Source organism: Peromyscus maniculatus, chromosome 3, assembly GCF_049852395.1.
Source record: "Peromyscus maniculatus bairdii isolate BWxNUB_F1_BW_parent chromosome 3, HU_Pman_BW_mat_3.1, whole genome shotgun sequence".
Classification (NCBI taxonomy): Eukaryota; Metazoa; Chordata; class Mammalia; order Rodentia; family Cricetidae; genus Peromyscus; species Peromyscus maniculatus.
Window position 1 is genome coordinate 56,033,721 of NC_134854.1, and position 15,969 is coordinate 56,049,689.

Below are 15,969 nucleotides of genomic sequence, written 5' to 3' on the forward strand. Positions count from 1 at the left end.
GTTAGGGCCCTCAGGTTTTAGAGATGGTTAAAGAAATGAAATGTTACGATGAAGAAGTAAAAAGAGGAGGGGAGAGAGGAGGAGACAGGAATACAGGGGAGTAGATGAGATAGGCTGAAGGGATAGTAAAGGGTGCCTTGTGGTAAACTGGGTAAAGAGACATACACAGCAACCCTAAAACCTGACTGAGCAGCGTACAGGCGACAAACCCTGGTGAGTCGTACACATAGGCAAGAGTGGAGATTAAATAATAGACAATTAAAACACAGAGTACCTAGGGAACGAGCTGGTGATGCAGCCGCACTGAGTTGCAAGGTGAAGTTCTCAGGTCCCTCTGGCTCTTGCAGGCTCCACTCTGTTGTGTGAGGAGGGCCCGATGGGAGCTATTGGTCTCTGCAGGCTTCACGTTCTGTGTGGTTCTGGAACGTGAGGAAGGGGAGGCTGTAAGCCCCTTCCTGGTACTTCTCTGGGATGGTTGCATTCTACCAAGGCCCTTTCTGGATCCAGGGCTAGTTATGTATGATCCAACACTCACCTCTTCTTTTTTAAATTAAATGTGTAATATTCACACGTTCTTATAATATGTTTGGATCCAATTCCCTCCTGTCTTAGTTAAGGTTTATTTTGCTGTGAAGAGACACCATGACCACAGCAATTCTTACAAAGGAAAACATTTAATTGAGGTGGCAGCTTACAGTTTCAGAGGTTCCGTCCATTCTCATCATGTGGGGAGCATGGAGGTATGCAGGCAGACATGGTACTGGCTACATCTTGATCAGAAGGCAACAGGAAATGGTCTGTGACATTCAAACTACCATACCTCCCCTTTAGTTCTCTCCCCTATCCTGTGCCCACCTTTCGTGTGTGTGTGTGTGTGTGTGTGTGTGTGTGTGTGTGTGTGTACTGGAGCATGGGCAGCCTCTCAGGGCCCACATCCTTGAAGAAAACTGACTCTTCCTCTTCCAGTATCCATTAACTGCCAATAGCTCTTCAGATAGGGGCAGGACTTCACCAGGCCCTCCTCAGTGCGTGCTGGGAGTTTGGCTGTCTGGGACTTGTTAACACCTTGTGCATGAGTCCTAGGTGTTGTGAGTTCAAGTCCATTCTGGCTCTTACAATCTTCCCATGCTCTCTTCCTCAGTGATTCCTGAACCCTGGAGGAGGGGATGTGATACTAATGGCTCATTTAGAGATGAATACTCCATATTCTCCTAGTCTCTGAAATGTGACTGAGTGCTGGTTTTTGTATCTATCACTATCTACTAGAAACAAACAAACAAAAAGCTCTGAAGAGTTGAGAAATGCACTAATCTATCAGTAGAAAGATCAGAACTATGTCCATGTACCAGAATAGTAGAAGATTCTCCCCAGGGCCTATAACCTAGCCAGTCTCTGTGCCGATGCACAAGAGTGTTCACGTACACACATATATTACACACATGCACATTCACACAAAAGAAACAATAAATATCTAAATTGTGAATGTATTGCTTATATTGGTGTGTACATGTGCCATAATGTTACACTAACCCCATAGATAGATACAATTATTGTCTGTTGACTAAAAAGGAAATAACATTTAATTTTCAAAGTGAATGTGACCAGGTGCAGTAGCACATGTCTTTAATTCCAGCATTCATGAGGCAGAGGCAGGTGGATCTCTGAGTTCAAGGCCAGCCTGATCTATAGCTAAGGTTACAGGACAGCCTGAGTTACACAGAGAAACCCTGTCTCAACAACAACAACAACAACAGCAAAAGAGTGAATGTGATGTAGCAACACAAACAAACGAGCCATAGCTACATAATATTAGACTAGTTTCTTAGCAGCAGTGTGTGGCTGAAGAAAGTGGGGTGCAGAGGAACACATAAAACCTTGTTTCATACACAGAAACATTTAACCTTAAAAACAGCTTTAAAGAAGCTGAATGTCACAAAGTGGGAGTGATGGCCCAGCGGTGGGAATGTCACTTCTAGAAGACGGTAGAGGGTATTGTTGGGGAAGCCCTGTGGTAGGGTTTCTGAAATGTCCTACACATTTCATGGCTTGACTTAGAGACTACAATAGTGGGAGTGAGTGAAGCTGATACATATATCATTCTGTGTGTAAGCTGGGCTCCATAAAGTATCACCAAGGCAACAGTCTTATATCTCCTTATATCTGAAAATACTCAAATAGCAGCTTTTCAACCATCCAAGAATGGTCATGGTCCTGCCATAATGACATAATCTTATTACCCTTGACCAAATCTTTCTTTGAAGAGGAAGTAATTCTTTCCTTGAGTCAGTTTCTATGAGTGAAAAGTGAAGCAAGATAGCTGGGTGGCACTATGGTTAGGGTTGGGACACTTCCTGGACAAGGCAAATGTTCATTTCATGTCAGAACTGTGCAGTATGGAAAACAGGAAAAAAAAATTAGCCTTTAAAAATGCTAAGAAGCCATTACTTCCACATGCTAATGTTAAAAATGTAACTAATATTTGGTTTTGGTTACTTATCTTTCACTATACAGTTTTATGGTTAGTGTTAATTATAGCAAAACTTCTAACAAAGTCAAGAATCCTCTGGGGGAATCCCCATGCCTGTGGGGGGTTATCTTACTTTAATTGAGGTGGCATTTTAGTTGTTTCTCTATTGCTGTGACAAGATACCATGACTAAGGCAACTTACAGAAGAAAGAGTTTATTTGGGGCCTACGGTTTGAGAGAGTTAGCGCATAACCACGGCAGGCAGGCGGGCAGGCGGGCAGGCATAGTGCTGTAGCAGCAGCAGCAGCAGCTGAGAGTCACATCCTGATCCACAAACAGAAAGGAGGGGTGTATGTGTGTGGGGAGAGAGAGAGAGAGAGAGAGAGAGAGAGAGAGAGAGAGAGAGAGAGAGAGAGACAGAGAGAGACAGAGAGAGACAGAGAGAGAGATTTGGGAATGGCCTGTGCTTTTAAAATCCCAAAGCCCACTTAGAGTGACACACCTCCTCTATCAAGACCAAACCTCCCATCCTTCCCAAAGAGTTCCACTAAGTGGGGAGCAAGTGTTCAGTCATCTGAACCTGTGGAGGCCACTCTCATCTAGACCACCGTGGTGGGAAACTGCTCACTGTGGGAAACTCATAGCTGTGGTTGACACCACTTTCTCCCTGACTGGGCTCCTGGACTGTGAGAAAAGGAGCTGAGCAGCAAAATGCATTCCTTCTCTGTTCCTGATCTTGGATGTGAGGTGACTGACTGTTCAGCTCTCCAGCCTTGACCTCTCTACCATGATGGACTTCACCTTGACCTATTGGCCAAAGAAACCTTTCTGTCAGTAATTTATCACAGTGGCAGTACGAGAAACTGAGGCAGTATGAAACTAATACCTTTTCTGTTTGTTTGGTTTGTTTGTTTGTTTGTTTTTCAAGGCAGGATTTCTCTGTGTAAGAGCTCTGGCTGTACAGGAACTCACTCTGTAGAACAGGCTGGCCCTGAACTCACAGAGATCTGCCTGCCTCTGCCTCTGCCTCTGCCTCTGCCTCTGCCTCTGCCTCTGCCTCTGCCTCTGCCTCTGCCTCTGCCTCTGCCTCTGCCTCTGCCTCTGCCTCTGCCTCTGCCTCTGCCTCTGCCTCTGCCTCTGCCTCTGCCTCTGCCTCTGCCTCCTTGAGTGCTGGGATTAAAGGCATGTGTCACCATGCTCAGCTGAAACTAATAATTTTTTGTATTCTAGAAACTTCCAAAAATAGTACAGAGAATTCCCATCCACCTTTCCCTAAGCATTAAAAACTTAATGTAATCACATTGTTTAGATTATTGGCCAATTTTTCTCTTAGGTTGCCTATTTTTTTTTCCTAATTCAATGTATAATTTTCTGTGACTAGCATTCAATGCAATTATTATTGGGATATTCAGGCATTAATTCATTTAGGCTAACAATCATAAGCCCATGTGTGTTAAAGCATGTTAATACAGTTTACTGGGAAATAAATTAGGATTAGGATCAAGAACCAATGGAGAGAGAGTGGCATTTTCCCCTTTTGGGAATTGAAGCAGGGCCTCGGTGTGTGGGATATATACACTACAAAGATAGCACTGTGCTATCCAGTGTTCTTTGCATTCTTGCTACTTTCTTTATAATTAAAAAAAAACTGCCTTGTATTGCAGTAGTGTTTGCATACCTTAGTTACTCGGCCCCTTTCTGGGTAATAAGTTAATAGCTTCCTTCTGTTGGTGGAGTAAAACACTCTTAGAAAAAGCAACTTAGGAGGAAAAAAGGGGTTATTTCCTCTTTTGCTTCCGAGTCACAGTCCGCCACTGAAAGTAGGGAGGGCAGGAACTCGAGACAGGAGCCTGGAGCGGAAACTAAGCAGGATGCTGCTTACTGGCTCACTCCTTGGCTGGCTCCCTGGACAGGGCTCCACCAGCTTCCTCGCATCTACCTAGGAGTAGTTCTGCCCACAGTAGGATGAACCTTCCTACATTAATTAGCAATTAAAAAGTGTCCCACAGCCACCCCACAGCTCAGTCTGACTAAGGCAGCTCTTGAGTGAGTCTCCCTCTTTCCAGGTGACTCTAGGCTGTGTCAAGGTGACAATAACTAGCCAGGACAATAAGCATTCTCTTTGTTTCATATAGCTTTGCCATCAAGAATAATACTGTAACCACATCCCCTTGAGAGTTAGAAAGGACTGGATGGCCACTGGAGAGATGGAGTTGTCAGTGGAGACTAATTTCCCAAATATATGAGGTTTCCCATCTCCCCATCTTCTTTGCTGACATGATCTTTGACGTGTTGATGTATGATCCAATGGGTGTTGGTAAACCTGGATCCTGCCCTGTTAGGCTTCTGGCCTCTCACCACCCAAGTGACTACACCGTAAGTTAGAATTCACCATGCTCTCTGGGCTGGTATTTCTGTGCCCGTAACATGAGGTGTTCTTCCCTGTCCTCATATGATCCCGTTCTGATATCTTATGACAATGTTATCCATTCACCAGACAACCTTCCAGAGACATGGATGCTATGTCAGACCTGGGGATACCGCAAAATTAGCCAGTCCACACTGGGACTTGGTCCTCTTTGACACGGAATGTTGGTTTGTCCTCCTCCCTGAGGCACTCTTTAAGACCAGGAGCTGTTCTGAAAACCCTGGAGGTGGGAAGAGAATATGGGGCCAGAGCCCTGAAGCTGTGAGGAGAGGCCCTTCTGGGTGCCTCTCCAGTGCGCCTTTCCTATGCGATCCGTAGTGCCCCTATGCATGTCACTCATGAAGACAGGCTAGCTAACTGACAGGTGGCTTCCTAGTACAAGCCCCTAAAAATAGCGGAGGAAGGGCTGCACTCCAAAACATCGACAGTATCAGCAAGCTAATTAAGAAATCTGCTGGGAATGACGAGAAGCTGGCGCCTTTCCCGTTCCCATCAACACTGTCAGGGTGAGCGGAGCCCGCTGAACGAAGACGCAGACTGAGAGAACAGCTCCCTGGAGCAGGCACCTTCATGTCAGAGAGCCGGAAAAACCCACGTCTCTGGTGCATATGTTCCGAGATCAGTGACATTTCATGGAAAGCTGTGCAGGGTTCCCATTTAAGTTCCCAGTCCCGGGGCCAGTTCCTACAGTTCCCTTTAGTTCTTCCCCAAATGGTCCATTTAGGTGTCGTGATGCTTACTTTTTATTCTGTCCCTCACCAAACGGACTCTGCCCAGCTTTAGATGAGCTGAAGAAAGTTCAGTGGCTTCGGGAGAGGCAGGGCTTGCTCTCTGGCTGGCCCCCAGCCTATGCTCTACTAACCTTTTAAATTTCAATTGTGTGTGTGTATGTGTGTGTGTGTGTGTGTGTGTGTGTGTGTGTGTGTGTAGGTGCCAAAGGAGGCCAGGGGCATCTTGGAGCTGGAGTTACAGGTATTTGTGAACTGATTCATATGGGTCCTGGGAACCAAACTTAGGTTCTCTGGATGAGCAGTATGTGCTCTTAACCACTGAGCTATCTCTCCAGCCCTAGCTACTAACATTCTTATTTACCCAGCCCATCTGCCTAGGGATAGTATCACCTACAGTGAGCTGGGTCCTCTCACACTCATTAGCAATCAAGAAAATGCCCCCACAGACATTTCTGCAGGCCAGTAGGCGGCATTCTTCCAGGGTTTTGTGCTTCAAGTTCCTGCCCACAGGATAAAATGTCCTCCATGATTCCTAGCCCTGGGTTATGACATATTGCTGCTGCTCCCCTATATTGAATGAGCAATAGTTAGGTGATTGAGCAAGTGGGTTGGAAAAGGAAATGCAATAGGAAAAAACAAAACAAAAACTAAGAAGAGCCGGCCGTGATGCTGCTTGCCTGTAATCCTAATACTCGAGGCTTAGAAGGCTCAAGAGTTCAAGACCAGCCTGGGCTACACAGGAAGACCTTGTATCAAAAAGGAAGAGGGGGGGGGGGAGAGAGAGAGAAGAGAGAAGGGAGAGAAGGAAGGAAGGAAGGGAGGGAGGGAGGGAGGGAGGGAGGGAGGGAGGGAGGAAGGAAGGAAGGAAGGAAGGAAGGAAGGAAGGAAGGAAGGAAGGAAGGAAGGAAGGAAGGAGGAAATAGTGACAAGTACCTTACTGGGGTATGGCTCTCTGGTCTTCATGTGAGTAGCTGCTTCCTAAACCGGCTTCTGTTGAGAGGGGATGTAGGCCTTTCTCATATCTGATATTCGGAGGTGAGGATCATGGAGGTGTTTTTTCTTTTTCCATTTGCTAGGCTTGCATGTCCAGCAGCTTCCACAGTCCCTTCCCACACAAAATGTGTGAAACCGTCTTCTATTTTGCTCATTGGTTTCATCAGTTCAAATAAAGGAAAAGGCTTAGATATGAGGAAAACCATGGGCTAGGGGTGGACCTGGGTTCTTGTCTTAGTCTGAACGCTAAGGTTAGCGTCACTGGGGAGATCCTGGCCCCTTTGGGAGCTGCTTTCCAGTTATTCCTGGCCACCATGTGGTACAGGATTGAACAGACGTCATAGCAGTCTATGAGGACTTCAGCTTTGTTGATCATAACATCAAGCTCTGTTGTAACTGCCTGCCTTTCATCAATTGCCGTGAACAATTTTATATGGACCATTATTTAGTGGCTGTGCTGGATGTGTTCTGATTGTCCTTCCACATCCACCTTTCATCTTCCTGCCGGGGAGGTAGAGAGTGGGCCACTCTTAGCTGTTGGGGCGGGACGTCTGCTTGAACGCACCCCAGGCTTCTGGGGCAGACAGCGATGAGGAAATCTGCGGTGGGAGGGTGGTTCCAAGCCGAGGTCTGGCCTCCCCGTGCTACCCCATTTGAACACAGAATTCAAGGAGTCGGCTTCCAAGGGCAAAGTGGAAATTGGCTGTCAGGTTGTTGTCCCGTGCCCGCATTAATGCTTCTTCCTGAGATCCCCCTATCCAGTTCAGCTTCCCCAAGACACCATGTGGCAGCTGAGGGAAATCTTCCTGATGCCAGAATGAAGACGGTTTGCAGAGGCAGAGTCTGTCGTCAGACCTCCGTTGGAGAGCCTGCATTTTTTAGCTCAAACTAGACAAGACTCGTTCTGGGCCCAGCGGAGGATGGAGAACACAGGGTGGGTGGGAGACAGCCCCCCTCCTGCCATACCACACTCATTGCAGAACCCAGAGAGGATGGCCCAGGCCTCCTTGGCTGTACTCACAGGACCATGCCAGGAGCCCAGATGTAGCTCCTCCCAGCCCGGAGAAACAAGGATGATGTTCCAGGAAGCAAGGCCACCCTTGTGGGGCTGTGCAGGGAGGCCTCTCGAAAGGAGATCTCCATGCAGGGCTGGAGGACACCAAGAAAGATGGGTATAAAAAACTGTCCCAAATCTACCATCCTCATCTAGCTGCTGTACAGGCCAGAGGCCACCATTCAACCAGTCACTTGGCTACAACCTAGCGTGTACTGTCCTCTAGCCAGTGTTCCTGTCTGTGGGACCGAGGGTATCAGGAGAGGCTCCTGGTTTTTGTGTTTCTGTTTTGTTTTGAGACAGTGTCTTACTTTATAGCCCAGGCTGTCCTTGAACTTGCAATCCTCTTGTCTCTGCCTTACAAGTGTTGGATGACCGGCATGTACCACCACACTCAGCGATTAATGATCTGGAGGGTGTTACATGGAGAGCCCTAGCTGCCACTCAGGGTGATGGGTCCAGGGCTCAGTTGGGCAGAAAGAGGTTCCAGTCCCCTGTGCATCCTCATGCATAAGTCCCCAGCTGATCCCACTTCAGAGACTTCAGACTCATGTGTGGTGTTGCACCCTGGGTGGTTGCTAGAGGGCAGCAGAGCAGGTCCTAGGGGAGGTGCACTGAGAGCCAGGCATGCCAGCACAGAGGGTACCTCAGGGCCCCCCATGAGTCTCTGCTGACGGACTGCCTCCCCACACTGAATTTCCCATGGATAGGGATTCGGGTGTTCCAGGCTGGCCTGAAATTCACACTATGTTGCTGAGGAATGGCCTTGAAGTTCTGAACCTCCTGCTTCTATACCCCAAATACATCCCAAGGGCTACAGTTATATCACATGGTGGCTCCAGTTGTCATTTATAGCAAGTTGAGTCTCAAGACTGACATGTACAGCTGGTCTTCTGGAGGTGAATACACCTTGATATCCACTTGAGTATTTCAAAGCTGTCTTGAACCCAGTGGATGCATTCATGATCCCCCCACACCAAACCTATTTTGCTCTAACTCCATAAAAATTTCCATCTTGCACCTTATCAAACATCCCAGAAGTCCCACATAATCTCTCGCACTCCCCACCCTCATACCCAACCAACACAAATGTATCAACGACCTTCCCTCGCTACTCAGATGAAATCCAGGTTTTTCACATGGTCAGCAAGCTCCTGCTGTCCCTCTCCTGTCTCCGCTAACACTCCTCTCCTCCTCTCCCTCCGCTTCAGTATTGTTTTAGGTCCTCAGTCCCTCTCTCTCCCCTGCCCCAGAGCCTTTGCACTGGCTGCCTCCTCCAGACACTCCTTTCCCCAACACACGTCAATTCAGCTTTTCCTGAATTCCCATGACGGAGTCCGAGGGCACCACTCACTGCTCCTCTGCAGCAGTTTCTTGGACCATTCCCACTCCTGACCTCTATTTTCATGTAGCCCTGGGAATATAAGTATGTGAAATAAGTGTATGAACCAAATGTTTACCGATAACAAATTATACATTTATTTTAAAACAATTCATATATATTTACACACACACTCATATATAAAATCACGGTTTATTAAAAACAAAACCAAATTGGATACTGGTGAGATGGGCGCCTGATCCTTTTTCACATTAAGAACCAAATCTTGGCTGAGTCTCTGGCCCTGTAGAACACAGCATCTGCAGCACTTTTCAGAACTGGCTGATGCATCGGTCCCATGACTGTCGCTGATGGGGACACCTCCTTGCATAAATAAATGGTACAAAGTGGCAGAAGTATGTTTTAGTGCATTTCAGAAAATTTTGGAAATTCTGTCTTAATCCTAAGCCAAATTTCAGTTAACTTTTTTTTAAATGAAACTCAGCTCCAGCAACTCAAGTAAGCAGCAAAATTCAATCATATTTTAGTTAATGTATTTATGTGTGTGTGTGTGTGTGCGCGCGCGCGTGCCCAGGGGTGCACACATGCCACACTCCACATGTGGGGGTCAGGACAACTTGCAAAAGCCAGTTCTCACTCCCCATTATATGGGGCCTGGGGCTTGAACTCAGGTTGCCGAGCCTGGGAGCAGGTGCCTTTATGTGCTGAGCCATCTTGCCAGCCCCGTCAAACAGCAATATTTAAAATCAAACATTCTGACACAGTGCAGTCTAAAAATATATTAGTCGGATACTTGTATCCTGAGGAGTAACGGTAGGAAAATACTCAATGACTTTCCGTATTTAAGCTATCATGTTTCCGTCAGAGCAGAGGACGCTGTGTGTGTGGTGAAACACCCCACTTGTGGAGTGCAGTAGTCTCGAGTCTCAGGCAGCGTTCACTGGCACCGCGTGGGGTGACGCAGTGCAAAGTGAGCTGTCACATGCTCAGAACCAAGTCTGCAGGGAAGCCGTGCACTCTACCCGGTGAATGCTGACAGAAATGCCTCGATTTGTTCCAGTTTCCACTGCCACTGTTTTTTGGTCACTGAATGTCTAGAAACCTTTTTACTGTTGCCAAATCTATCAGCGTCCCCATACTCGGGCGTACGACTTGAGGTCGCAACCCAGTTCAAGAAGGTTCGACACTCATCTCAGTGGAGGTGATACACTGATCCCATACTTAACTTGATCAATGTCTTCCCCTTCCCCTGGGTGATGGCTTCCTCAAGGGCGGGGATGTGTGTGTCTGATTCTGCTGAGTCTGGTATACTCATTACCTGGAAGAAGGAACAGTCATGAAGGTATTTTTCATGTGTGTGGTGTATGTTCACACATGTGCGTTTGTGTGCACGTGTGAATGTATATGTGTGCATGCATGCAGAGGCCAGAGGTTTGTGTCTGCTGTCTTCAGCTACTCTCCACTTGAATCTCTGACTTGCCCATTTGTCTAGTATAGCTAACCACCTCGCTCTGGGGGATCCCCTCTCCCCGTCCCAAGTGCTGGGATGACAGGTGGGCCTCCAACTTCACCCAGAAATGTCATAGGTGCTGGGGATCCAGATTAGGACCTCTTCACACCTGCATGGCAATGCCTTACTCCCTGAGCCATTTCCCCAGCCTGGGAGACTCATTTTCAACCAGTGGATCTGGCATTGTAGATTGAGGACAGTGCCGTTCCTAAGGAGATTAAAGAGGAGAGCCTTTAACAAAGGCCAGGACAGAGGCCTTGGCTCAGGAACACAGTGCAGAGACAGAGATGCCCCATGCCTCCCTCCCTCCCTCCCTCCCTCCCTCCCTCCCTCCCTCCCTCCCTCCCTCCCTCCCTCCCTCCCTCCCTCCCCCGCCCCTCCCATTCAGTCCAGAGAGCGTCCTAGAATATCAGCACCATAGACAGGGCCCAAACTCAGTTCTGAAAGGTAGGGTGTGTTCAGGCTTCTGCCTCCCGGTGGAAGGACGCTGGCTTTTATTTTTCCACTGGGTGGCACTGTGGTCCTGTTGTCTATTCCCTGAGGCTCTGACAGGCTACATACAGGTGACAGGTCAAAAGATAGGGATACTGTCAGTCTCAGTAACTCCTAAACCCTGTTCCCATCCTCTGTTCCCAACCCCACCCCCCAACCCGCACATCAAACTTGAGAACAGGGAAAGAATCACCTGGGTCAATCTGGAGAATGCCCTTGTAGGCTCTATGCCCCAGGACAGGAAGTAAGCTGTTGGACTTGAGCGGTGAGGCGCAAGTGGAGGGAAGCTTGCTGGGGGAGTCCCCTGCCTCCAGCTGTGTCCTACAAGCCGGACGCCTCAGCTCCCGTACTGTTTCTGCAGATGCCCAAGCTGAGAGATGGTTCTGAGCAGTCAGGTGTGAGAAGCATGGGCGGAGCTCGGTCCTCCTGCCTTCTCCTGGGCCCCTTCGCCCAGAGGCTCAGCACTGACTGTGGGAGCTCACTGTGCCCAGAACAAGCACGTGGTGCGTACAGAAGACAGAGACCAGACTGCCAGGACAGTGGCCGGAGGCTGTTGGTGCTCTGCAGGAGCCGTCCATGGAGGCTTCAGGAGTTACTGAGACAGACAGACAGACGACTGACTTCGTGGATCCGTTGAGAGGCAGCGGCTCTTCTGGGGGCCACGTCTTCACAGTGTGTTGGTGTGAGTGTGCTCACCCCTGAGGACTCCACGTCTCAGCACTCTCTTCCTGGGGACAAGCTAGCACTGTTAGCTGGCACCCCATTGAGCCCCCAAAAGCAAGCCATGAAGCCCTGACAGCAGCCTGGTACTTGAGGAGCTGAAAGGAGGTGGACCTAGGTCCGGGTTCTTCAGCTCAGGGCCACTGTCAGAATGAGAAGCAGTGCCACAGGAAGGGAGTCACCCTCGGGTGCTGCAGGACTGACTGCCTCTGAGCAGGACACGCAGAGGGTGTCACCGTGCGACACCGCACAGGCTCGCTGATGCTAAACACGAGAGAAAGACGGGGAATCTTATGGGGACGTGGGAAGAAAAGGGAGCCCCACATTGCAAAGTCTGGTTGAAGCCTCTGGACCACTGAGCTGCAAGAATTCCAGCACAGTTAACATCTGCTGTAATGATTGCTGATATGGGGACAACATTGCTTTTATATAGAAATGCTTTCAAATAAGAAGGTTAAAATAGCAATACCTCAGGGTTAAGGGCTGGGTGGATATATTCAAGTATAGTATATACATGACCTTGGTCCTCCCAGGCATGTGCCGGAACCTCACAAACAGGACCATAGCTTTTGCTGGCAGTGAAGATAACCAAGCCTGCTGTGACCCAGACATTTGCCTCCTGGATGGTAATTCTGTCAGGTACACCCAGGAACCATCTTGTGGTCCTCTAGAAAAAATGTAGAGACTCCGGAGCACTTACAGTTTATGCCTATGCACAATTGGGTATGCATATATTAAAATCAGATGCATTTTGGGAAGGGGTACACACAGTGGGAAAAGTAAATGTATTATCAATCTACCAATCAAATAGAGAACCGTCGGTGTTACATCCCTTAGCAACCAAGCTCCTCCTCCCCTTGAACCCCATAAAAGGACACCTGAACAGTCAGGGCCCTTGAGTGTGCTCTTTCTGGTAGCCAGCTGTCAGTCTTGATGGCCTATCTATCCCTCTTGGATCTGTGCTATCGATTTGCTCTGAATAAAGTTATTTTGCTTCTTTGGCAAGTCTGTGAGACTCCTGTTTTCAGTTCTTTGGATTAAGAGGCCCAAACCCTGGAAACGCCTGTCCCAAAGCCTGACCACCAGCAACAGAACCTGCTTTTGAGCTGTGGTCTGAGCCCCTTCCACGGGGACGTGGGCACAGCCTCTCTGGGAGCCTCCAGCCCCAGGCTGCCCTCCAGCCTTCAGTTCCATCCTTCCCTCTATTGTATTTACACCATCTCCTTCATGAAGCACCTCCCAAGTAAGAACCAAGCAGAAACACACCATTTCTTTTTGGGGGGGCGGGATCCAAAACCTTTAAAAAATGACTTAGTTTTATTTATGTGTACCTGTCTGTGTGAGTATGTTATCTGCTGGTGCTCACAGAAGGCATCAGAACCCCTGGAGCTGGAATCACAGGTGGAGTCACAGCTGCCTGACATGGATGCTGAGACCTGAGTTCAGCTCTGCATGTCCTCTGAAAGAGCAGCAAGCACTCTTACCTGCTAAGCCAGATGTCCCCAGCACTTGGAAACATTTTTTAAGTTTCTTTTTTTTTTTAAGATTTATTTTATTTATGTATACAGTGTTCTGCCTGCATGTATGCCTGCATGCTGGAAGAGGGCACCAGATCTCATTATAGATGGTTGTGAGCCACCATGTGGTTGCTGGGAATTGAACTCAGGACCTCTGGAAGAGTAGCCAATGTTCTTAACCTCTGAGCCGTCTCTCCAGCCCCTGGAAACATTTTTAAAAATTTCTACTTGTCTGATTTATGTTGTCATGGGCACAGCTGGCTTTCTTTCTTAAGGCCGCTTGTCTGGACACAAGGGTTAAACTAATTACTGGGTTTGCGCGACAGTGTTGAGTGCCAGGCTGTTTATCTTTTAGTGTCTAGAGCAAGATGCTCTGAGACATTCAAACTGGCTTAGCAGGCTGGGGATGTAGCTAAGTTGAAAGAGCGCTTTCCTAACATGCATGAAGCCCTGGGTTCAATCCCCAGTACTACATAGATGGGGTGTGGGGGTGCACACTTGTAACACCAGCACTTGGAGTGGAGAGGCAAGAGGATCATGGTTCAGGGTCAGTCTTGGCTACCTAGTGAGTTAGACTATCCCGGGCCTCAAAATATAAATAAAAGACAAATTAAAAAAATAAATGGACTGCCAGGCATGGTGTCCCATGCCTTTAATCCCAGCACTCAGGAGGCAGAGGCAGGTGAATCTCTGTGAGTTCGAGGCCAGCCTGGTCTACAGAGTGAGTTTCAGGACAGTCAGGGCAACAAAGAGGACCCCATCTCAGAAAACCAAAAATAAATAAATAAATAATAAAATATAAATGGATTTTTTCATCCAAGAGGCAAAGCGGCCAGGACCCTCCCTGCGTCGGGATGCCTGTGGAAAGGCACATCCAAAAGAAATGCAAAAACACAACCCTCACCTCAAAGGTGATAAGAAACAGTTCATTCTGGAGCCCAATACGAGTGACTGCAGCCCAGGAACACAGGTGACCTCAAATTCCACATTCCAATGTGGAACCACTTTGATGAGGTTTTTATAGAAACCGAGCAAAGAAAGTCATCACTCAAGACACTTTTCAAATACGTTGATGGAGACAGCAGAGAGGTGGGTTACCGAGAACCAGGGAAACCTCTGCTTTAGGCCTCAGATGTTCTTTGACGACACCCTTGGCTCTTGAGTTAGTGGAAGCTCATGGTCTGCTAAGTTACTATGTTCCGGCAGAATGAACAGCAGTGTTCTGCTTGTACATCCCAAATGAGCTAACGGTCACGAAGCTGTCAGGCCACTTACAGAGGGGAGCTACAGACAGCTGCTAAGAGGACAAAAGATAATTCAAGATAACTGGGCTCTGGGCATGTAACGCTCCTAACTGTTCACAGCGTCGTGATCAGTGAACCAGCTCTGTAGAAGGTCCAGCTGGAGGAGGTAGCTTCTGTTTGGGAACCTTTGTGTTCCCAAAGGATTGTCACAGCCTGCCTCCTGCCTTAGTCACATGTTTCTGCCCTTGATCCCAATGCCAAGACCATCATCACTTCATTCCCAAGGCCTCTCCAACTGCACCTCCACTGGTCATCTGTGTGGCTTGAGGCCTTTGTGGCCTCCATATGCTTACAGCTGAGTCTTAGTGTAAGGTACACATTGACTCTGAGAGGCTCAGGTCATCACCCCCCCACCCTCCAAATATATGCACCCCCAGAGAACCCCACCAACCCCTCTGTAGCCAGAGAATGTGACCTAGCCAGTGAAGCTAAGTTTCATGAAACTGCCGGTGTCTTGACTTGGTGGCTCAGGACTCTCAAGTTGTACCTGAGGAGTTGGGATGTGCCCAGAACACTGCTCGGGGCTTGGTTGGATGAGTAGGGCCACCATGGAAATTCTCCATCAATCATGTTCCCAAAACCCCTGGGACAGAAGCCAAGATTTTCCCCAGACAGGTGATGGAGGGCAGACAAAAGTCCAGCATATCACACTTCCATGATCTTGAGAAATAGAACCAAACCAAGGCAGTCCCAGGCGGGCCGTGTAAACAAATGCATGGTTCCCACGGGGAAATGTCCAGTCGGTGACCTGGGCCTCTGAGCTAGGTATACGTCAAGGTTTGGTGGTCTCCACGTTGAGTTGCCCTTCTCTTCAGAGTACCCCCACCATCAAGCTCAGTGACCTTCTTAAACATTATCTCTTTGTGTCCATTTTCTCCTTCAGTGCCCAGCACCTTCTGTCCATACTGTCTCAACTCTGAGGCCTGTTTTTCTTTCCTACCACACTGCCAAAAAAGAAGGGCATGGGAACATATGGTTTATTGAGATTTTTCTCTAATCAATATTCTTTACTCTTTTTCAAATATATTCCTTTTTTTGAAATTGCCTGTTTTTCTGTCTATCTATCTATCTATCTATCTATCTATCTATCTATCTATCTATCTATCTATCTATCTCTATCTCTCTATCTTTCTTCTTTCTTTTTTAAAAAGATTTATTTATTTGTTTTTATATATGCAATATTCTGCCTGAATGTCTGCCTGCAGGCCAGAAGAGGGCACCAGATCTCATTACAGATGGTTGTGAGCCACCATGCGGTTGCTGGGAATTGAACTGAGGACCTCTGGAAAAGCAGCCTGTGCTCTTAACCGCTGAGCCATCTCTCCAGCCCGATATTCCTTTTTTTTTTCTTTAAAGGGGTGTTTGAGGCCATTATTGAAGGAAAAGTGGACAAAGGCAAGGTCAGCAATAG